Source organism: Scomber scombrus, chromosome 18 (genome assembly GCF_963691925.1).
Source record: "Scomber scombrus chromosome 18, fScoSco1.1, whole genome shotgun sequence".
In the NCBI taxonomy this organism is placed as follows: domain Eukaryota; kingdom Metazoa; phylum Chordata; class Actinopteri; order Scombriformes; family Scombridae; genus Scomber; species Scomber scombrus.
In genome coordinates, this window is record NC_084987.1 from 7,936,127 (window position 1) to 7,960,082 (window position 23,956).

General features: G+C 40.9%; 1 pseudogene; it reads left to right on the forward strand.

The window, feature by feature from the left end:
• The window catches only part of LOC133999315 (rho-related GTP-binding protein RhoN-like), a 34,695-nt pseudogene that overhangs the window by 879 nt on the left and 9,860 nt on the right, over positions 1 to 23,956 (forward strand).

Below are 23,956 nucleotides of genomic sequence, written 5' to 3' on the forward strand. Positions count from 1 at the left end.
CTTTTTGTGATCATAGATGCAAAATGTCACAAGATGAAACCAGATTCTATTCACATTTTTCAAGCTCTGTGCATGTAGAGCTCAGAGACCAGCTCCCTGTCTATTCAGAGTGATGTGACCACTGAAGGAGTGGTGAGACACCTTGTGGCCGTAAAGTGCCACTCAGCAATTCTGAGGCCAAAGTCAGCAACGTCCCAATCAATATCCCCAAGGGCCTAAATGATGTAGGATGCAGGCGTTATTGATCTTTTGCTTTGACACAGGCAGAAATGGTACAAGGCAGACTGTCTGTTCATCCCCACCAACCACGTTCAGCCACTCTGAATATACATCAGTATGCTGGGAGTGCTGCAGAGAGGCTCATCTCCTCATTAGCTCCGACAGGGCTGGTATGGTAATGTACCAGCAAAGCACAGTCAGGAAAATGACTTGGAGATTGTGAAAATGATAAAGAAGAGAAATCTAGCGGAAAAGCTTTCTTTATTAGCTACACAGTGAGGCCAGGGGGAAAATTTCAGAAGATATTCCAGCAGCTAAACAGGGTTTCCATCACAGGAAATGGCTTTGGTTAAAGGAGCGCAGGAATAGGACACAGGAACAGAGATGTACTGCCTTTGACACCTGGTGTAGTTTGGAGACTTCTTCTATTGTCTAAGTAGGTTACTGAATGCCTAATGTTGCTCGGTGGTGTAATTCGGCCTGGATAAAGTACTGTGTCACCACTCTGCCAGCAAATAGACTGAGTCTGCAGGGAGTCTGGACGGTCTCTGAGGATGTGTGTGTGTGTCTGAACTACAAACACACAGGTATTTTCATTCTCCATTAAAGATGGATACATGCTGGGATTTACAACAAATCTTCTAAAGAACCACGCAAATCCCACACATGTTGTCTGCATGAATTATTACCATTGATGGTCTGTGGCTAAGGTGAATAATCTGCTTATTACGACACCAGACTGAAAGTTTTGTGGTGTCACTGCAGTCTGGGCACCTCCTTAAAACATACAGGTAAATGTTATTCTTTCATGTATTATTAGAGTATCTCCGAGCAGGGCTTTGGATTCATAGTTTGAGTGCTTCTGCTCTACTAAACCAGCAGTTCTCAGTCATTTTAGCTTGTGACATTGCTTAAAATGAATCAATGTTTATTTATTATGTTTATTTTCATACTCCTCTTGTACATAATGTTACATTTTTTTCATTTCCAATTGTTCACATTGCTTGTTTACTTTATTATTATTTATGGCTTTTTATCTTTTTTACTGATGCTCTTTCTATTATTGCTATCCACATTGCTGCTGTAACCCTGTACATTTCCCCATTGTGGGACTAATAAAGAATGATCTTCTCTTCTATTATCTTATCTTATTTGTAAACCCCATGTCACATCACATATTGCATATATCTATGTGTTGCGAATAGTCCAACCAATTATGTTCCCTTCTTAGACTGTTTAATTTTAATAGTTTCTACAGGCTAGAAGTGGTAAAATTATCCATATCTTTAGAAAAGAAAATCAAAAAAACAGAAAACACAATCTGTGTGGCAACAATATGTTCTTTTCTGTCTTATTTTCTATCTTGTTTATCATCTTGACATTTGTGTTCAAACTATGCTCAGACTTTGTTAGCAAAAGGCAAGAAAAGAAAAGCTGTCTGAAAAGTATTTGTATGTGCCTCACAATGGTAGAAGAAGTATCCCGATGCTTCACTTCAGTAAAATTATCACCATGTAAAAATATTTGGTTACAAGTAAAACTGCTACACTCAAAAATGATTATCATAAATACTTATCAAAAGTAAAGTACTCATTATGCAGCGTGAACTCTTATATTTGTATACATTTTGATTTATTACAACATACATTAAAGTATAAGCACCACTGTAATATTGTAACTCTTTTGGGTAGAGCAAATCCTAACTAGCTATCATACTGTTTTATATTTATTCAGTAATGATGCGTCATACTTTATCAGTAAGCACCAAGTACTTTAACCTACTGCTCTTGACTGACATCTACCGTCATGCTTTCATTGATTTTGTTGTACCGGACCTGACAGGGTAGGACCACTCACACTGTTATCGTTCACTTAAGGACACAGAGGTAGATGACATCGATAATTCCCAGCAAAGCTCCTCCTAAGTTATACCTGACTAGAAGTTTAATTAGCCAGAGTAATTGAAAACACCTAAGCGGGTGTGCAGGACTATACATTTAGTACTACTAGTAGCTTTCATATTAATGTAGTGGAGTAAAAAGTATATGTCCCTCTGAAATGTAGTGGTGTATAAGTATAAAGTAACACGATGTGGGAATGCTTTAGAACATGCAAATCTTGAGTACATGCTTTCATTCACCGGTGCCTTACAGCATTATATTTCTTTTCTCATCCCACTAAACTTGCACCACATGGGGCAATTAAAAAATAAGTGGTTGGATTCAGGGTTTCAGTGTTAGTTTGATATGCTAGTGTGTCCAAGCGTGTATTTATTATACAGGCAACAGTGATGTGTTAGTCTGTAAGGATACATCAACCCTGACTGCAAAGTTTACAGAAACTAAGGGCTTAGACATCACAAGATACAGCATACTGGCTCCTCACCAATTCAATCTCTGGTCATTTACGCATTTTACTCCTCTGCTGAGTGATCTGGCACATCTCTGCTCTACTTACACATGGGTGTAATTAGTTTACTAGTTGAGTAACACATCCATCAAAGCCTCTTACAGCACACAACCATTCTGCACAGTCCAACTGATGCAGTATATAGGCAGTGACTATGCAGAACACTACATCCACCTCCTGCTGGTTAGTGCAGCAGACTGTGTTGGATAATCAGCATGAGAACACTAGAGGTTCAAGTAGGCATTACTGTACACTCAGTTCATTTGAACTGATATAGGAAAGTATAATTGACTGAAAGACAACAAGATTAGTTTAATCTGCTGTCTGCCAGGCAAGACCTAGAAGTAGTTCATTATCACTTGACATATGAAAATGCTATTGGTAGTATATTTCTAAATACAATAAGTTTGTGTCCAGTTTATACAGAAGCCTGATCTAGAAGTACCGGGCCACGGATGTGTTAAGAGAAGTTTTAGACTTGTGGAGTTTGTGGACTTCCGTTGTGAAGCATGGATCCATTATAAGAGCTCTTGTAATACATCCATGTTGTGAAGCCTCCAGTTTAGCGACTTAACCATCGCCAACTTGGATTTTTGGAGCCAGAAGTGACCATATTTGGACGAGAGGGTGGACTATCATAACCCAATGTGAGTTGTTAGCACTACAGTGTATAGTACAATGTTGATAATGCTAATTGTCACCACTAAAACCCAATGTACTTACCAGAAATACTGAACAGCCATTCCTTAGAGAGTATTTTAGTACAACCAAATGCTGAACAAGACTTTTCAGGACAAAATGTTACAACTATCATTTGTGAACTGGAAATACACTGTGAAATAGCAGGTTATGCTACAATCAACTTGACACCATAGTGACTTGTCAATAATAACATAGCCCCGCTGCTTCTCTAAATGGGACCATTCACCAAACACCTTGCTGCATTGAAGAAGACTTGAAACTAGAAACTGAGACCATAGACTGATTACTTAAATAGTAAATCTAGTTAGAAGTTGGGTCATTTTCTCATAGACTTTAAACAATCGGACTTCTTTTTACAACCTGTGGTGTCGCCCCCTAGTGGTCATTTAGGGAGAATTAGAGATTTAAGCCACTTCCGTATTGGCTTCACTTTTCAACATTTCTTGAAGAAAAACTATACTGCCACCTGCTGCTCTACAAGACAGGATCGACTCTGATTTTAAAGGGTAATTTCCCTCATATCACAAAAAAATCCTACTCACCTGGGGTATCTAACAATGTAGATATTTGGTTTTTACTTGCCCAGCTATTCAGATTAGGCGTGTAATATGCAATATTAGTGATGTGTGTACAATATCAGATTTTCACTACACAATTATTGGTGCTAAAAGAATTCTTCATAATTATATTGTCTCGTTAAATTCATCATTAACTTGTTATTGTGTGTTTTGTATCTTTTCTAGCAAATTAATTACAGTCGAGATATGATATGTAGGGTGTTGGAGAGAGAAACCATAACTGTACAACCTCAGGATAATCTAAAGGACACACTATCAATAGTTTTTGTTTATGTCTTTGGTACCGTAATCATGCAACCCCCACCAGGGAAGTTCTTTAAACTAAAGACAGGAACTACTTATAATATTTTAACCTCATCATTCTTCATGTTATTAACACAGAGCGTATAACTGTGAAGTGTTGCCATAAGGACCATGATAAATTACCTAATTAATATTCATGAATTGAGGACTGTCATCTCTCTGACAATAGGAAACATGTTTTTTTGTTCTCTATTTGTGTCTCGTGATCGGTTATTATGCACAGTATTTACAGCCTAATATTCTTATCATCAGGGTGGTTTTTGCTGTCATGTATGTACATCTTCCAGTATAGTCTCTAAATCTCACAGACTGCAGTTCATCTGTTTTTATTTGTACTGTAACCTCTATAAATGGAGGTAAACAACACAAGAGAGACACTTCCAACAAATCCAACGACACTACAACGTGCTATCTCAAACAAAAGTGTGACAAGACCATTATATCCCAACAACTTTTCACATCAATTGTATTGGGATGAGTCATATTGCACTGCTACTTATTGGATTATTTTGCCCTCCCTGGTAGATTTAATGTAATGCTATACCAGTGTTGTCCAGTAGGTGTCAGTATGGGTCTACAGAGAAGAAAAGATGACTCAACAGTGCTCACCTGCACCACACATAGTACCACGTCATTTAATTATCTCTAACGAAACCAATAATTCCCTTTCCAGTGAATATTAGCACAAATTCACGACAAAGAGGCCCATAAACACAACCCATTCACCTCTGACTACTTAATTTGATGGACTGTTTTATCTATGTACGCTGCATTTATTGTATCTCCATTAAGAGGTCATGCTGGCAATAAATCAAGAGACATAATGAGCTGTAGTATTGGTGCTGTTCTCCTAATAGCGATGGAAAAATGATATTTACTGCCTTAGTACCTTCACTTAAAATTCCAACTTATACACATATCTGGATGTGAAAGCTTATTGGAACTTTTTACAAATTCAAAGGGGAACAAACTGAATTGAAGTAGATTTATGTCCCATTATATTTCCATATGTCATCAGCTCCAGCTGCAGTATTTTATTGCAGCATTTAAGACTGTAATGATAAAATATTACTGAACAACCTGGTCACCAAAAATGGGATTCATTAATTGCAGTATCTGTGTAGTGTATCAAATCAAAAATCAGACCTTTTAAAGTCACTGGTATCACTGATCCAACTGGACAGGTTCACAAATGTTCAAGTCTGTCAGCTGCCCAAATGAACACTGACTCATGTTTTTCTTGTTGTAACCATTCCTCGTGTTCATACCACTAGGAGATCAGTTCATAATGCATTTACAATGTAAATGATGGGGGATAAAATCCATAGCTCTCCATTTGTGCAAATGTATTGAAAAGTTTATTTGAATCTAATATGCAGCTTCCGCCATCCAAATAAGTCCAATCAAGTCAACATCTTTCACAGTTACAGTCTTTTTTAGAGCAAAATTCCCTCTTTTTATTACTGTCCTTCCACTGCAGCTGAACAGGAAAACACTGTCTGGGGAAACACAAAGGGGGGATTGTATACTAAACAGACTGTAACTGAAGATATTATCTGACTAACTCCGACGGCTGAAGCCTCATATTATCTTCAGAGAAACCTAAATACATTTTTTCTCAAAACAAGGGCTGTGGATTTGGTCCCCTAACACTTAGGCTTCATTGGAAGAACATTTGACGAGGATTTTTTTAATAGCCACTATGAACAGGAGGAAGGATTACATCGAGCAAAACCTGTTTCAGTGTTCATACAGGCTGCTGAGTGTTTGTTTTATGACTTGAAAAATTGTAAACCTATCCTTTAAACACAATTATAACATAAAGACATAATATAATCAATGGACTCTGCTTAGTCCTGGTGATAATAAAACAGAGATATTGAGGTACTTATAAAGTGTGACAAGAAATATGTACTTATATGTGAAGGACCAGGCATATTATTTTAAGAAACACAAAATATGAAGTATAATGTACCTTCAGAAATTATTTATTAGGTTTCACAAGTAGGCTATACGAGTGTTTTAAGGGAATATATCCTAATATACATTATAAAGATAGAACAGGAGGCAGAAAACCTATTTGTGTCTCAATGATATACTGACTCTTATTATAATAACACATAAGGCTACCATGGGAGGCAAAAAACAAAGAGGAAGATGAGGTCACCATTAGTCCCAGACCCTTTATTTCCCATAAGAACAGCCTATTATATCTGAATGATGTGACTCAGACGTGAATATTAGGAAGGCGTGGCCAGTAATCAAAGTGTCGGAGTTTCAAGGGAGGGCTGTGCGCGTCCTGCCTGTGGTTTTGGTTACCAACCAGTCAGTCAGAGTCTGCCAGCGGGACCAGAGGGCTGCGCGTAGGACAGCAGGAGCTGGATAAAAAAGCGCACCGGGTCGGCGCATGTATTTGCTCATTTTTCTTTCCAATCTTCGATTCAGTTGCTTCTCGTATCGGATGCTGGATGCAATCTATCCCCACGTCAACGATACACCTCTGAAGGACAAACCATGGACAGTCTAGGCAGCCGCTGTAAGATTGTGGTGGTCGGGGACACGCAATGTGGGAAAACGGCACTCCTGCACGTTTTTGCCAAAGACTGCTATCCAGAGGTACGTCTATCAAAAAAACTTGATCATTTTTTAATTGTATTGTATCTAGAAGTAGCCAGATCAGGAGTTTGTGCATGAGTGTGGAACACTGGCATTAAAATATATCAGTGGACAACTTCAGCACTTGTTCAGCAGATTCCACCTGCTTACAGACAGACATGTTAAGACAAGAAGAGAGAAAGAGCTGATGGAGAAGGAACAGTAATGAATGCCTGTAAAATCGCTATAATAGTCCTATAATGTCTAAATTCACTTTTATTGTGTCTGCAGTGCTGCCTGTAAAACTTTAAGGCGTTGTCTTCATCTACTGTAATACTAGGCCTACCTTTCTATAACACCCCCAAAGGGATTTATATTACTGGCTTTGGTGTGAAATTTTTGTGTCTGCCATTACTTTATTTGTCAGCTGCATCACTCCAAATGTGATATTCCCACTAGTCTACTCCTCTGAAGCCTGTGGCTGTGTAAACAAAGGCTTATCTTGTCCATTTTAATTGGATAACTAAAATGAATCCCTTACTTTCAGAACTACGTGCCCACAGTGTTCGAGAACTACACAGCCAGTTTTGAGATAGACAAGCACCGGATTGAGCTGAATATGTGGGACACGTCAGGTAAGACAATTTCATATCTCTGTCTACACTGTCTCTTAAAGGATGACATCAAATCAATCTGCTCCCATCCCCACTATGGTGCCTGTCCCTGACTGCGACCGTGGGATTGCCGCCTCCAACTCCCATCTCCAACTTTTCTAGCAGTCATCTCTTTGACAAATTGCTTTGACCTAGCAACTTCAGATGGATGTCTTATGTTTTTAGTCACAGCCCCCCCCCTTTTTTTTAAGCTTAGGGCATTTGCTATTTATGATTGTTGTCTTTACTAGAAATGTCGGTGCCTGCCATGTCTCTGCGCCTTGTGTTTGCATTCCTTCCAGTGCTGTGCTGTCCGCTGTTTGTGACTGGCTCTTCCCATGCTCTGGCCCAGGGTCAGGGAACTGTTGGGAGGGGGGGCGTGGATAATTCAGACTGGATTGCCCTAAAGGGACCAGTAACTGCCCCAACTGTTAAAGTGTTTTTTTTATCATAGTGAGTCCAGTTTGCAGACACTTGGTGCTAAATATCAGATAAGAGATATGTTTTCTGCAGCTGTGATGGAAATCTCCTCTTTCTTCACAAGTACAGACAGTCAACTGTTCTGCTATATTAACACATTTCATTTTGTTATTTGTTAAATATAAAGAGAGCAATCTATCCTAGTTTACACAGGTGGCCACCCCACCTACCTGCCTCAACCTGAAAGAAATTCCTTCATTGACATTTCTTCCAGATTCATTAATCAAGGTTTCAATTAATTTTAATGACTTGTGATATTGTAAATGTTGTTTCAGGGATTTTTCACTCTGAAGTCTTAAAAATGTCAAATTAAACTCATCTAAACTCAGAATAACAAGTATTGGTGATTTCAGTCTAAAATCATGAACAACATTTAGGTTCATACCTCGATCCATGTTGGCAGCTCTGTGCCTAACTAAGAGACTTTCTCGGAATTATTCTTACTTTTTCTGGTCAATGGGTTTGTACAATCACAGTGATTCTGGTTTCTGGGGAAAAAGTCACATCAATGAGATGCTTGCATAGAAGCCAGGCTCTACTTTCATCCCAGTCTTGTCAGGGTGGATGGATTTACTGCACTGACCTACTCTGATACTTTGCATCTCATCATAGCCATCTTTAGCCAGCAGCTCCCACCATCAATGTGGCCGGTAACATAGGCCTAAATATGAGATCATCTCAGGGGGAATTCCTTCTTTTACCATAAACATTCCCAAACCTAGAACTATCTTCCGGGGGAGATGTTGGGAGTATTTTTATGTTACATGGTCAGTCAGCGAAAGAATGTTGTTTTTATTCGACCCTGTGTCGACCCGGAGAGTAAATCTGCTTGAGCTTGTCAGTCAGGGGTCGTGGTCCTTTGGGGCCCAGGGCCACAACTTCCTTATCTCATGGCTCAAAGAGCCTAATGATGTAGTGGGAATGTTGTGCTTCTGTCCATCTTAAAAACCCTAAACCACCTTTGGCAGTGTTAGTCTTTAATCTTCATCCAGGAGCCGCCAACCCCACAACAAACATGACGTCACCCAGCCCACAGGGCAAATGTGTTTGTGTGTGTGTGTGGTAGTCGTGTGCGTTTCTCTATCTGTGTGTATATGTGTGCACGTTCAGAAGTCCCTGTGTGGTGTGCCATTATTGACTGATTCACAGCAAACACAGATGTTCTTATTTTTTCTCAACAAGAAATATAATTGGCTCACACTTAGATGAAAAAGGCTTTCATCTTAAGAAAATAGCATGTCTCCCATCTTTCCTCTTTTAGAATATGATTTTCTTATTGCTTCACCCCCTCTCCTCCTTCAGCTCTCCCTTTCTAGCTGTTTTTAAAAAAAATGTACAAACTAGGAGCAGCAGCAGCAGAGGCACCAGTGCAGTGGTCAGGCTCGGCCACTACATAATTTATAACGGCTAAACTTCATTCAGATATCCATTGATCTCAATGAAACTGCTGCACACACATGCTGGATTCGCTTGTGCAGGTGAACTACATTTGTGGGAGCTTTTTCCTTTAACTTTGGTTAACTTTGACCTTTGTTTTTCATTTGTTTGCCAATTGCAATCTTGACCTTTGGGGGTACAAACTGCAAAAATTAAGAGAAAGCTATTGTAGTCATTTTGTTGCAAATGAAACCAGCGGTGCTGCTTTTCAACTCACCAAAATTAGTCACCACCAGCAGCAGCCACATGTACGTCACTGAGCTTCCATTACCTGCTATTTTCAGAGGATGTGCAAATGAATTTCACTGTGCCATTTTATGGTGCCACAACTACAGTCCACTGGACAGTTTCTTTTTGACCTGACATTTACAGCAGTCAGTCCTGCGCCTGCTCTTCCTAAGCCACAACCCATTCCACCTGACATACAGCTGTTTTTTTCTGACAACCTTTTTTTTAGTCTCTTCAAATAAAGTATTGCCTCCTTTTTAATTGCTGGTGAAGTCTGCCTGCTGTGGTCTGGCTCCGCTCACAAAGCATTATTGATCGCTATCTGAGGCGAGGCTATTTAAGCTGCTCGTGTCTAGCCTTGTTCACATTTCTGCTGAATGGTTAAATGTGTACCACTATTAAAAATACTTCCAGCTTTCACCACTGTAGTGTTCAAGTCGACCATTGATTAGTTTGGTCTCGTTAATTCCATTTCCTCTGTAAGGTCTAGTCCTTGCAGGATAGGTGAGAACAAGGGTGATGTCTAATTGAGGTCATTACTGATATTTGTTTATTTGTATTGCATTCCCTGAATGATTGGACATTTTAAGAAGAATTAAACAAACAGGGAGATGTTACAGCTACTGGGATCCAGAGGGCAACTTTCAGCTGTGCTTTGCATTCTACCCAGCATTCAGCTCCCAGACCATGTGGTGAATTACATAAATTAGAAAGCAATTGAATTGAATTCAAATGAGAGAAAAACACTCTATGTCTGTATCCGTGTTACATGAGTGAGCTGCCACTCATTGCAATAGATGGTGTCGTCTGTTTCAGCATTGCATGTCTCTCTGTCGTAATTGACTTTTAAAGCAAGCCAAGCTGTTAAGTGTTCAAAATGTCAGTGTGGTTTGGTGATAACTTGTCTGAGGGCCATTAGTGATTACTGTCAATGCTCAAGGGGCCCATTGGTAGTCAGCCAGTTTGGGTTTTCTACCAAGCCTGAGGCATTAATGCACTCTTCCTCCCTTTCCCAATATGGTAGTGGTGCCTGGGAAAGATTCCCGCTAAACTTGGCCTCTGACTAATACCCCACTGCCCATGCTGTTTCTTACAAGCCCAAGTTATGACAGACCTGGTTTCCCCCAAAGTTCCTACGGCATTACACTCACGTCTCTTTCTGTTTCTCTTCTCTGCTGCCTCTCTCTAAGACCTGACCTGATTCTCACATGAAAACTGGAACGCTTATATTCTGTTTAGTCATGCTGGAGTGTACTTTCAAGTGGCAATCCACAGGTCTTGTTTTTCTTTCATCTTCCACTGACTTCTTTGGTGCAAATCGCTCCCGCTGCAGTGTTTTGGTTGGGCACTGTACTTTCCAGAGATCACCTGTCATCCAAACTACGTGCTATCCTGAAAAATTCTTTCCAATAAAATGTGGTACTCTGATTAATTTCTTTGTCTGATCAGCAGTGTGGGCTATCACTTCTCATTCTAACCGCCTAGTACTTTCTCGGTTTATTTCCAAACAAAGTGCTGTTGCTGCTGCTAGGAACATGAAACGCATCACTTGCTGTGCAGCGGAGGATTTTTCCTTGAATAGACCTGCCTGACACACCGGTGTTCAACAACAAATATAAATGCTTTCATGAACTCTGTACAATATTTTGCAGCACAGTCAGCGATAGATTGCAGAGATTTTATTAATCGGAAAATATCCCATTAATACTATCAAAGATTCGTAAATAACATTACCACTCACACATATTTCAGAGCCCTTCTTTTTGTTGAGTCTTCCTCAGCTACAGTCAAGTTTAATGTTTATATATGTGACTCATTTCTCATGACAAAGCTGCCTGGTGCTTTGCCAGTCAGAGGTGTGATTGTTTTTGACTTGAGAGACGATAACAAGACACTACAAGTGTGTAACACCACTCCCAGCGCCAGAGTCACAGTCTGGCTGTCTCTCTCTCCCTTATCATTCAGACTTTCCAACATTCCTGGTGTCTTTATGCTTTTTAAGCCTCACATTCTCAGTGCACTTGACCAGTAAGGGCATCCAGAGGCCTGTAAAAACACGCTGAGTTCAGTGGGCTCTCCGTTCCTCAATACTTTCCGCTTGATTAATCTTTAATGGGGAGTGAGTGGACTACAACCGCAACGCAGCAAAGAAATAAAATCAACAGACCCCCCTATGCCCTCACACCTACGTCTCACTGGAGGATGCTCAGAAACCGCTATCAGAGCTGATATGATCTGAGTAGAGAGCCTGCTGATCACAAGAGATAACATTATCGGTTGGTTTATTTGGCCTCTTTAAATCATTACTGTAATGGTAGTCTCTGAACAATTTGCAATTTGCAAACAATATACTGCTTAGCTGGGTGGCAACTTGCTGGAAACTCAGCCACACATTTAACCACAGAGTATCAAATACCTTGAGTTTATTTTTCTCAGCATCTTAAAGGGAGGATGACGACACCCTTTTAACTACTGTTCACAGAAGCCTACATGTATGCACTGAGCCTAAGCCCGAAAGTTGTTCCTGCTCTTTGCCTAACCAGCCCAGGGCAGTAACTGCCTGAATGAAACCTGTTTTGATGATGCACAGCAGGCTGGAAGGCACTCCTATACACTGGGGGAGAACGTTTGCATGACGGTTTCGGGTAATGAGTAAACAGAAGATAGTGCAAGATTGGTGAAATACTGTAACTTGAAATAACTGTTTGTGTACCACTGATTAAACAAGAAGTTTGGAAAGCCTCTTTTTATCCACCAGTTTGTCCTTTATTACATGTAAGATTGTAATGGTTCTCAGTAGGGGTGTAACTAATGATTTTCATTATTGATCAATCAAAGTATTATTATTTCAATCAATTGGAAATATCAGGAAATTGTGAAAATTGTCTTAATGCCTGCAACGATTAGTCGATAAATCGATTAGTCTGTCAACAGAAAATGATTCAGTGAAAAATACCAAATATTTGCTGGTTGTAGCTTTTCAATTGTGAGGGTATGAAGCTTTTCTGTTAAGAGTAGCGGAGCAGAGACGACAGGATGAGTGAGTTTGAAGAAACGTCTTTATTCTGAAATTATGCAGGCAAAACAAAAGTTGACTGATCTGAGCAAAACAGTATATAGAGGACAAAACTGAACAAAGGATCCAACAGAAACTGCACTGAAAACTACAGCTAAAATACAAACTGAACTAATGAGTGACTGGGGAACACGTGACTGGACAGGTGAACAGGTAGGAAGCAGATTGGTTGGAGGAAACAAAGGAGCAGGGCAGGGCTGACAATGCTTGAAGTTTTGCTTTTCAAATGGTGTCTGAACACAAGAACAGCTAATCACTGAATTCAGTTTGTCATCATGCTGTCTGACATGTGACTGCCATGTTGGACTTTTCCAAGGGCTGGAAATAAACTTTTGCCTTTGTGCCACATCTCTCAAATCCACAGACAGTTACTGGCATGTCTGTGGGGGTATTTTTGGACGGCGGAGGGTATCGGCCTGTCTGTCTGGAGCCTGATGAGCTCGACAGCAGAATCACAGAGAACATCATCAGCCTGTTTATGAGTCTCATCCTCGGCTTCAAGTTAGGGATGAGCCTGAAGCCTCAGGGATTAGAGTCAATGGGCTGAGTCTAAATAGATGTTTTACATGTTAAGAATCAATCACTGTGTGGGGAAAAATGATTATACAGTCTTTGTGTGTCATCGTACTGTAAATTATAAACACCACTAGACAGCATTTATCATATTTCGGTGATTTCTTAACTGACCACTCCTGTGAGAGGATGAGGGATTGAATTCACTCACTAATACAAGCAAATTAATATATTTAAACTGAAAATAAGGACGCACATGTACCTTGCTTTTTGCTGTTTTTCATCAAAGAAATCACTATAAATGTATTTTTTTCTCACAAATATTACTGCTGCACATAGCTGATATGGCACCTACGGAAATACAGATGAATGCATACCTAATATTGTAGATAACTATAATTATTTCGGCATTGGATGAATTAATCCCCTTTGTGTTCTGGGCATTTCCTCCTCCCCCTCTTCCTCTTGCAAATGATCTCCAGCTCTGAAGTTCTTGAATAATGATGGTCTCATGCACAGAGCTGCACTTCATTGCACCCTGACCCTCTGAGTGGCTATGTGTGACATTATGGAAACTCTGGAGGACAGCCGGCAGTCCTGGCTGCTGGGCTGAATGTCTTGGTTCTTGAGCAGGCAAGCAGCTGTGCTCCATCCCTGGAGCTCAGCACTCCGTGAGTCATATTATTACACAAAGGGTCAACAAGCTGAGGAGGAAATGGCTGCCCATGTGTTACAGTAGCTATGTGAGGAGATGAAAGAAACAAAAGGAAACATAGCGCAGCAATAGCACAGGGGAGGATAACATAATTTCTCATGAGATAGATTTATCTTTTCTCTGTGCTATTTATTTATCTTTCCCTTCTTTCTTTCCCCTCCTGGATGTTCTCATCTCTGATAGCCCATTAGTCAAGGCGGCCACGTTGAGGTCACTAGCAGTCAGGGGCCGTGTTAAGCAGGGGGTGGGCAGAAGTGCTTCATGAAAGGCGGCCAGCCACACTGACAGGAACACACATGCTGTAATTACCACACAGAATATCTGCTTTCCTCAGTGTCACGGTGAAACACACACACACACACACACACACACACACACACACACACACACACACACACACACACACACACACACACACACACACACACACACACACACACACACACTTAAACAGACACGTACACAGACACATACACTCACATACAGAAATGCAGACTACCACCTGCGCCATGTGGGCATGCGCCTGCCGCTCTGCCTGTTTTTACGTGGATACAAAATGCGAGCAGCCCACATGTGCTCCCTCTCATAAACAAGAAAACAAGCACTTCTGGAGGCCCCAGAGGACATAGCTTCCCAGTCCCTCTGATGTTTTATCTCTCTCAGAGGAGCCTGTAAATGCGACCATGGACACAGCTATGACCAGAGCATCACCACACATTCCTTCATGTCAGCTTATAACACTGAGCACCAGGCAAAAGTGTATAATCTGCTTAAATAGCACGTCCACTGCTGAGCGGCACTGCACGCTGCTGAAAGGCTGTATGTGGCTTTTACTCCGTTAATGTGGCAAAAGGCATAATCAGAGTGATAAGTTATTAGGGATTGAACATTCACTGGATAGAATTAAAAGGAGTCTTTTGATACACAGTGGAAAAAAGAGCACTTAAGGCTTTTGATGGGCTCACATTGACGCAGATTACAAACCCTGTCTTAAACCCTGCCGTGCTGTGCTATACTGACAGAGGAAAATTGAGCTATTATAATGACGTATAGAGAATGAAAGGATGACATTAAGATTTGAGCAGTTTTGTTAGTGAGCATAAAGAAATACAAAAGGGTTGATGGATTGATGATACATTCATATTAATCATAGTAAGGCACAATATTATCATAAATTGTTATAATGTCAATTTTTTTAATGTCATTACCAAAATGTGTGTGTTTTTTAGTGGAGTTTACTTTTAATAGTGTTATTATGATTCATTGTTCAAATATAATAAATAATTCAAAGACATAACATAGAATGAACAAACAGTGTGACTCATTGACGCGCTTTCAATAATTTTTGGATAACAACAGATCTGCGACACAGAGGAATGCGATATATCGGGCTTTGTATATGCACACAGTACTTGTAAGTAGGAGAAGTCATTTCATTGTTGATATGGCTATGCACATGAGATTTGTGCATGAGAAAAATATAGCAATTCAACAGCCATATTCTTTAAATGACATACAAGATATATGTATGTTGACTAACTTTAACTATTGTTGCTGTAAATTGAACTTCATATAAATTGGAGCTTTAAATCTCCCGAAAGTTAAGCTGATTTTATATAGTGTGCATCCATAATTAAAATGTATTGCAAAGGGAAAGAGAGATCCCACAGATAATAAAGAAATATGTGTGTGTGTGCATGATGAACTAGTGTGATGGCGTGTATAGATGCGTGTGGGCATGTCTATGATTGAGTGAGTTTGCGTATGGGAATTCCAACAGCTCTGACCCTGTGACCTCTCCTATTGTTTCTCAGCTGACCAGAGGCGTATTGGGGGCTGAAGAGAGGTCCTGTGTGGTAGGGGCCAGGGCAGAATGTAGCTGGATAGCGCAGCAGCTGCCTCAACCAATAGGCAAAGAGATAGGGGGGATTGAGGGGTTGAGGCAAGTAAAAGTGTGGGGGTAGAGGAGGAGGAGGGTGGGGGGCTTCGCTGAGAGCATGTTATAAGAGCAGCAAGTGTTCACTAGATTGAAAACTGGGAAAGGGGACAGAAGGGGTAGACTGAAGCAGAAGCGTACATCTGTGCTTTTCCCACCCCCTCCCAACACCCCACCCTTCGAGGCATTGTGTTGTGAGTAAGGGTTGTCGGTGGCACCCTTGGGACGTGACCCACTATAGTCCCTAGGGGAAGCAGACACACAAACGCCAACTGTGTCACACTTTTAAAACCACCACGGCATTCTTATTATATGCTAAACACACTAAGTATGCACATATGGCGATATAAAGCAGTCCTGTAGGTGAATTAAAGCACTGCTTTTGTCTGTTGCACAAAGACATGCTTTAATTGTGCCAAAAACTGCAGCCTCTGTTTTCATTGACCTGAAGTAACATGATCTATGACACGATGCAAAGGAATACATTTACACAGTAGGAAGTTATTGATCTTAAGTTAAGTTGCTTCAAGGGCACATGGACTTGACCAGATGAATGGGGAGCTTTCTTATCCTTTTTTTAAATGAATAACTGACTAAACACTATCAGTAGGTACTTTGACTTGGACACAGCTCACATTATACAGTGATATCTATCTCTGTATGAAAATTTGAAGTCAAAACATAAGTCTGTTGAGTCTGTGAAGAGTATTTTCACTTATCAAAGCATCTTCTCTCTTCCATTTTGTGCTTTATTTATGTTCGCCCAGTAGATATTGAGATAGAAGCAAATTTATTCTTCTGTACTCTGAAGTAATAAATACACATCAAATACTAACTCATCTTAAAAAACTCTTAATTTGTGTGTGTGAACCTTCCATGTGGACATTGTTAATTTTTCTTGACTTCACTATACGTTACTGATATTCTTGCAGGTTTTAAACATGTCCCACCACGATTTAGATTACATTTAATATAAAACACAAGTAACACAATCTTCAGCCAGCCAGTAACTGTAATATCATTACTGAAACTATTACATTACTTGGAGTAGTAATGTAATTAAAAGAAAACATTACTCCAGTACTTTCCATGTTTTTGGATAATGTATTTTGACTAAAGAAGAGACAGAAGTTAATGTACCCTGACATGAAAATCAGGCATACGTTCATGTGCAGCAGCAGCAGCAGTGGTTGTTGCAGTGAATGCTTGAGTCATGCAGGCAGACAGGAAACCCACCCTGGGAACTGGGGGCTCTGTGTGTTTTCTCTTGGTCCACTCCCTCTGCTGAGTGCAACAGAACCCGATGCAGCTCCAGCTTTGATCAGCCCACTTCAAACAGCCATACTGACTGGTTCTGCTGCTCCCAACGCTAGCGCTCAGTCCCTCTGGCCCCCCCACCTCCATGGGAGCAAAACCCTCTCAGCATCCGTCTGCTACCCATTCGAGCGTAAGGGGATACAGGGCGAGAGGCCGTCTTTCACCTCCATCCTTCACCCCCCACCTGCATCTCGCTCACACACACTCGACAGGTCCCATCATTTATGGATGACTTTATTTATAAACAAGATCCAATGCCCTCTGTTTCTCACTGCTGCTGCTTTTGTGGAAGTGAAATTGCACTTGAAGTAGTGCCATGTCTCCCTGCTGGCCTCCCAGAGGGGGTTGCAGAGTGGGCTGAGGGATAGATAGCACCATGATAGAGATGTGTTTGGATGGTTATGCATTGGAGAAAGTGGAGTCGATGGAGCAGAGGATGTCCTTTTCCACTCACAAGTTTTTCTTTTATACGGCTGTGTAGCTGCAGCCTGAATATTTTCAGTTCTTCTTTCATATTAGACCACTGTGGACAGAGAACCCGCAGTCAGTGTTATTACAAGTTTTAATGAAAATCCCTGAGCAGGAGTACAAGTTTTGAAAGGAGCGAGCACGAGATTGAAAGGTGTGTAGGAGTGGAAATAAAGGATGTGATCTCTGCTGTTTTACAGGTGAAAAGGAATAAAAAAGAGATGAATTGGAATACTGTGTGAGTGTATGTGAGGTGATGGTATTGCCTGGGGAGGAGTGGGAGCTTTTCAAAGCAGAATTCATTGTGACATGGCTATCACCACTACTTGGTCAAAGAATTAGAGTGGGTGTCTAACGTTGGCAGTAAACTCCAAACTATTTGGCTTGATCTCAAAGACTGGTTAAAATAGAGCTGTAGAACAAACACCAAACCCAATAGAGCTTTTTTTAAACCATACGTTTTTCAGCATCCCTATCTCTGAGAAATCACCTTTATATACTACTATACTATTCATAAATACTTTACACTGACAGGCATAATAGCTGATTGGAGTATGTTTTTTTTGAATGAATAAAGCGCGACAGCTATATGGATGACGGGTGTACAAAATACAGGATGTTCATACCAGAGACAGAGGTTCAGCACCATTTTTTCACATTATGCTGCCAGTGCCTAAATATTACCATAAAATGTTACACAATGCAGATATTCTATTTCAAGAAAAGATATTTTTGGCGAAAAGGAAATTTGTCATCACAGCTCATTTTACTGATACACTTAGAATCAACATTTTCTAGTCAGATGTTGATAGAAAATATAACACAGGCGGTATTGCTTTTTCCCTCTAAATGTATTGCTGTTGTGATTGGAAATGTACAGTATATGAGTATAATTTACAGGACTTATTATTTTAGACTTTGTCTAGGATTTGAAAATTCACCAGGTGGCAAATAGCGATGCACACCCCAGTCAAATCTAGTGTCTAAGAGGATTGTATGCTTGCACGTATTTGACTGTTCAACACAGTGCATTGCCGGATGATGTTGAGCTGCATCGTGGCAAAAATTAAGCCAGATTCAGGTTTTTTTTTTGGATGTGTGACAGTGCTCTGTGTTGTCACAGTGGTACCATCAAATAAATGAGGGGGCTGCGTTTTCTCAAGCTGTGCTAATGTTAGTCTGAATGAAGACATTAAAATAATGATGCTGTAATCTCTAGTCTATAAACAATAACTTTACATGACACGAATGATAACATGAGTTTGGGAGGTTTGAGGAAAGTCTGTGCACACTGCATTAATCAAAGCGAAATATAGTGGGGGTTTTTTGTCAGACATTCAGCTGGCTATCCTTGCAAAGCAGTGACTCGTCTATCCCCAGGGAAGGACAGATGAGGTCCACAAGGCCTTTGTCTGATCTGATCAACACATCATCTTCTAAGAAGTGAAACTGGGTGTTCCAAGTAACTTTCTTTCTTCAGAAAAATACTCCTTCCCATTCCGAGATCCTCTCATCTTTCTTAAATGTTCAAGTTGAGCAACCAGACAAGAACAAATAAAGCAAAAGGATTTGCAGTTTGTCTTGGGGATGTCAGACCCAGCTGAGGTCCAACGCTGATTGGTTTGGGCAGTGAAAGAGGTTGTGCAGAGAACAAATTATATTCAAGTCAGCATCTGGTGCTCTTTAACAGGCTCTTGTCTGTTTTTTACTGCGTCATTTGGTGGATCTTGTCCAAACAGTCTGCTGCTGCTGCTTTGACGAGACTCAACTGTTCTGGTACGAGTGGCGCAGAGCTTGAGGGAAATACAGAAACAGATAAAAACAGGTTCTGTGTGCTCCCTGTGCACAGCCAACAGTTGTTCACAGCTACTTGACTTCCTCACAAAAACAAACGCAGGGTAGTGTTTGTATTATAACATCTAAACACATGAACATCTCCAAGGAATTAAGAGTGTCACTGGGGGGGGGGGGGGGGGGGGGGATACAAAGATATAGACTGCCACACCAAATCTGAAGTTATTTTGAAGTCCTAAGTTAAAGAGTAAAACCAAAATAGAGACATGATTGGTGTTTCTTTTAAACAAAGACAGTGAATATATAGATTGACAGAAGAAGTGAGCAACAAAAGAAGCATAGAGATCTTTAAAAGCAAAGCACGACATGAACAGACACCAAGATCAAACAACAGGAGATGTGCGTGTGTGTGTCTGTGTGTGTGTGATTATAAAGGAAGAGCTCGCGGGTGAGCAGAAACTGAAAGCGGACACACTACTCCATCTCCATACCCCTGAGGGCGAGCAGTAGACAGACAGTAATGCTTCTCTGTCCTCTTGCCTGTGCTCTCAGCGCTGTGGCCGGCCCCGCTTTTAAACCTGGGATTGGACGACAGACACGAGCATTAAGTCCTCGGCAACAGAGCTGAGAGCAGATCCGTGGAAGGTGCTCAACGCCCTTCAAAGGCTGCACTTCCTCCAGAGGGTAAGCACGGAGGCTTTGATCAATATCCCCTGTGTGAAGACTGCCGACATGGAAGGTTAATGGCCATTTAACCCAGTGTCACCTCCACTGTCCCGGCTGTGTGCTAACACCTTTGAAAACTTGACACAGCCATCTATATCATCACAGATCAACAGCTTTATTTGTGTGTGTGTGTTTATGTGCGTGAGAGGTATATATACACTTGTACCGCCTATATGTCAGACCGCATGAGCAACCAGTGATATAAGTCCCAGTCCAGCGTGCAGGCCAGCTGAGGTTGCTTCATTAAAGGCTTTTCAAATGGCTTGTTTCACTGATTTTTCACCCATAGATTCACTGCCTCGAGCTCCTTACACAAGGCTTTAACCGATAGCGTGAGTTGAGTATATCTAAGCCATACATGAAATGTTTATGTGCCTTTTCTATACTGTACAAAATCTCAATAATTCACATGATGGTGTAATCTAAAAGTTGTTTTTGTAATATTACCAAAGAGGTTGAACATTTCAGATATTTAGACCTCAGTGGTGGTCATTTAAAGTTCCACCACAGGTGGGCTACTGAAAGGAACAAGTAAGCTCATCTATGTCCCACTGTTACCAGGAAAAACAACAAACACTGGAAAAAATTCATTTGACACGTTTCCCTCAGAAGAAATAATAAATGTATTAAAAAATAATTGATCTCTATGAGAATAATGGGCTCACATTTTTAAGAATGTCTGTGGAAGACCATGAAATCTAAAAATCCCTATTAAGCCTTTGTATCATTAAATGAGGTGCTGAACTGTCTCCTCTCATATATCAGTGAATGTAAAAGATGTTCTGAATGTCCTTCTGTGTGTAATAACATATTCTTGAGTCATGTAACTGGGAGGAATGAAAGGTTGTGCTCCTTGCCCATGTTTGCAGTTGTGTATAAAACAGTGAAGGCTGTGCTGAGTGTGATACTGTAGCATGGTTTTACCTCCCTAGTGACAAAGCAAAAGCCTCCTTTAGCTTTCTTGCTAAATTTAAAGGACCATACAAACAATTTAACATGTTTTGACTCATTACATTTCTGCTTTTGTATCATTCCTGGCATTATTCATTATTGCCTATTAATTTCTGTATTGTATGAAAATCAATTAGCAAACTTTCTCAAGTTGTGTAATCCCTCATAGTGAACCTCACATCTGCATTAATATTGGTCACATTATTGTAATGAAGCATTGCCATGCCAACTTTTCAACATCAGTCTACACTTACACTTCATTACCACGTGATGATAATGTCACATTGACTAAAATTAATGCAGACTTGATTTTCGCTCTGATGGATTACACAACACAAGTTTCAAGAGGCTGCTAATTGATTTTCTTATCATGTGGAAATTAATGGAAACTAATTGTTCTTCTTGGAACAGAAAAATACATCTAAAAACCTAAAAGTGTGCAGTGTGGATTTGAGAATAGTCAGCAAATTGTAAAGCTTTTCTTTTTTTTTTTTTTTACAATTTAAGTAGAGCTTGCTAACACATTGGTGTGACAATTTACTCCTTAACAACCAGTTTTAGATTTGTAGCAGAAGTCCCAAATGGCTTTATGCCAATCCTTAAGGTTAATTTTCCCACCTGGAGTGTGAGTTAAACATTTCTGCCATGGGAATAAGTGGCACCATATGCAGCAGTCGGTATTAGATTCTGAATTCGGGACTGTAAAAGAAAGTTTTGTGTAGGCTTATACTAACATAATGAAACACACACTGTCTTGCACAGTAGAGTGGGGTACACTGGGTCAAAGTAACTCCCCCTTCTCTCCAAGTGCGTCTTGGCAGTGGTCTCTGAGTACAACTCTGATTTCGTAGCAGCCCTAAGCGTCCCACATCTCTGACTGGACATTCAGCAATGAAACGTCTGCTGAACCTCTTGAAGAATGGTGCCCCAACCCTCTTCTTCTCTGTTTTTAGTCACCTCAAATCATCAATGCACCGGAGTCATTAGCCTCCACGATCCCCTCACTTTCCTGCTCCCTTCCTCCTTTCTTGCTTTCAGGGCCTCACAATGAAGCCATTTGCATCCTTCCAGGTTGCTACGATACTCGGCCACCCCAACTTGAAATGTTTTGCCATTGCTTTGAAGGTTGATTTCAAGAGAAAAACAGCTGCAGGAGAATAAAAAAAGACACAGTGTATGTGCTGCTGAATGTGTTGTGTTTCTAAGATTGCGGCTAACTCAGTCACACTGTTTTCATTTATTTGGTGACATTTAAGAGGGTGTTTGTTCCTCATACCCTGCCTTTGTTTGTGCGCAAGGGTGTTTTTCAGAGTGTCTATATAGCCTAATGAGGCTGTTAGTTGCTGTTGATTCTCTGCCATATGTTCATGAACATATCAGAGAGCCTCCGGGCAAAGACTATGCTTTTCCCTCACTCATAATGGTTTGCTTTTAAGCTTTGTTTGCAACGAGCATGCAACAAACCAAGAGAGAAAGAGAAAATTCCTGCTGCGATGGTTCAGATTAATGCGCAGAAGACTCAGAGGCTTTGTTAGATGCTAATGTACACTTTTTCTGCACCATTTATGTTTTATTTTTTTAGCTTTATTTCATTGTTTGCTCTCTTAAGTTCTCGCAGAAGAGGAGTTGAATGAGCAGATAGAAAGCTGTCATGATTTAGACAGTTTGTCCCTATGGGGGGACGGGGCAGGAGGCATTGAATGAAGTCATACCACAAACCCTCAAGCATTATTACTGTATATTAGCGCTCCACTAAGTTCTTGTCCGCCTCAACATCCCCTGGGATATTTCTGGCCTTTGATGAAGACGGCTGGCGAGGAACTCTTTCCTCCCACCTCTGTCATCTCTGCTCGTTGGAGCCTCCTGAGTGCTGCTGCAGCGTGGCTCAGTACTAATTAGCCCTGTGGAAATAAAGGCAGAAATCCACTTTCTACTGTGAGAGATCGCCAATGCTAAATCAGGCTAATGCTAATGCTTGAGGGGGGGTTTGGGAGGGGTGTTTTATGTCTGTCCTTGGCACAGTGTGGCAGGGTCCCACTCCCTGCCAGACGTGATGATTTTTAGTGGTTCCTGCCAGACTGTGCTTCGCTCCCTCACCCTGCTGCCCCATTCATCTCATTCTGCCTCTGTCTGAAATTCAATTGACCTTTTGTTCCACCTCACAGTGAATGGGCACAGGCCAGCTCCGCCAATAGCCAACTCAGAGCTCTCATACTTCTTTATTTGATCTGTCCTGCCGTGTCCAGTGCTTTCATTACCTACCCAAACAACCACTGCACACTCCCTCTCCTCAACTCTGCTGTAGAGCTACATCCTCTTTTATCTCTGGGCATGTCTCTTTGCTGGTAGCGTATTTGGCACTGAAAACCTTTTAAACTGATGTTACAAAAAGCAGGTCGGCAGGCCAGATCATAATATTTATTAAAAAAAATAATGGAACAGCAGCAAAAATGAACCCTGGGAAGTTCAACAAACAAGTTAAGCCAAGGCAAACAAATAAAATCTGCAGTCTCACAGCAAACTGCCACCTACTCTTTTCCCTACTGACCACTGAATGGCATTTTACCCTCTCAAAATACCAGTGGTTAGTTAATCTCACCTAACTGGAACCTACCACTTGCTCAGGTAAGTATGGGGGTGGGTGAGATACAGATCTACACAGATAGAAGGCTCTCTTTCTCTTTCTGTAGCCCCTGTCCACCTCGTCCAGGTACTTTCCTCCAACTCCCCAGACCTGTGATCCTCAAGCTGTCCACCAGATGCCCTCGGACATTCCCTCCTTTCCCCATCTACATACCTGTTCCCACCTCTCATTAGTCCTGCAGTTTTAGTATAACACACTGCTGTCTTTACTCT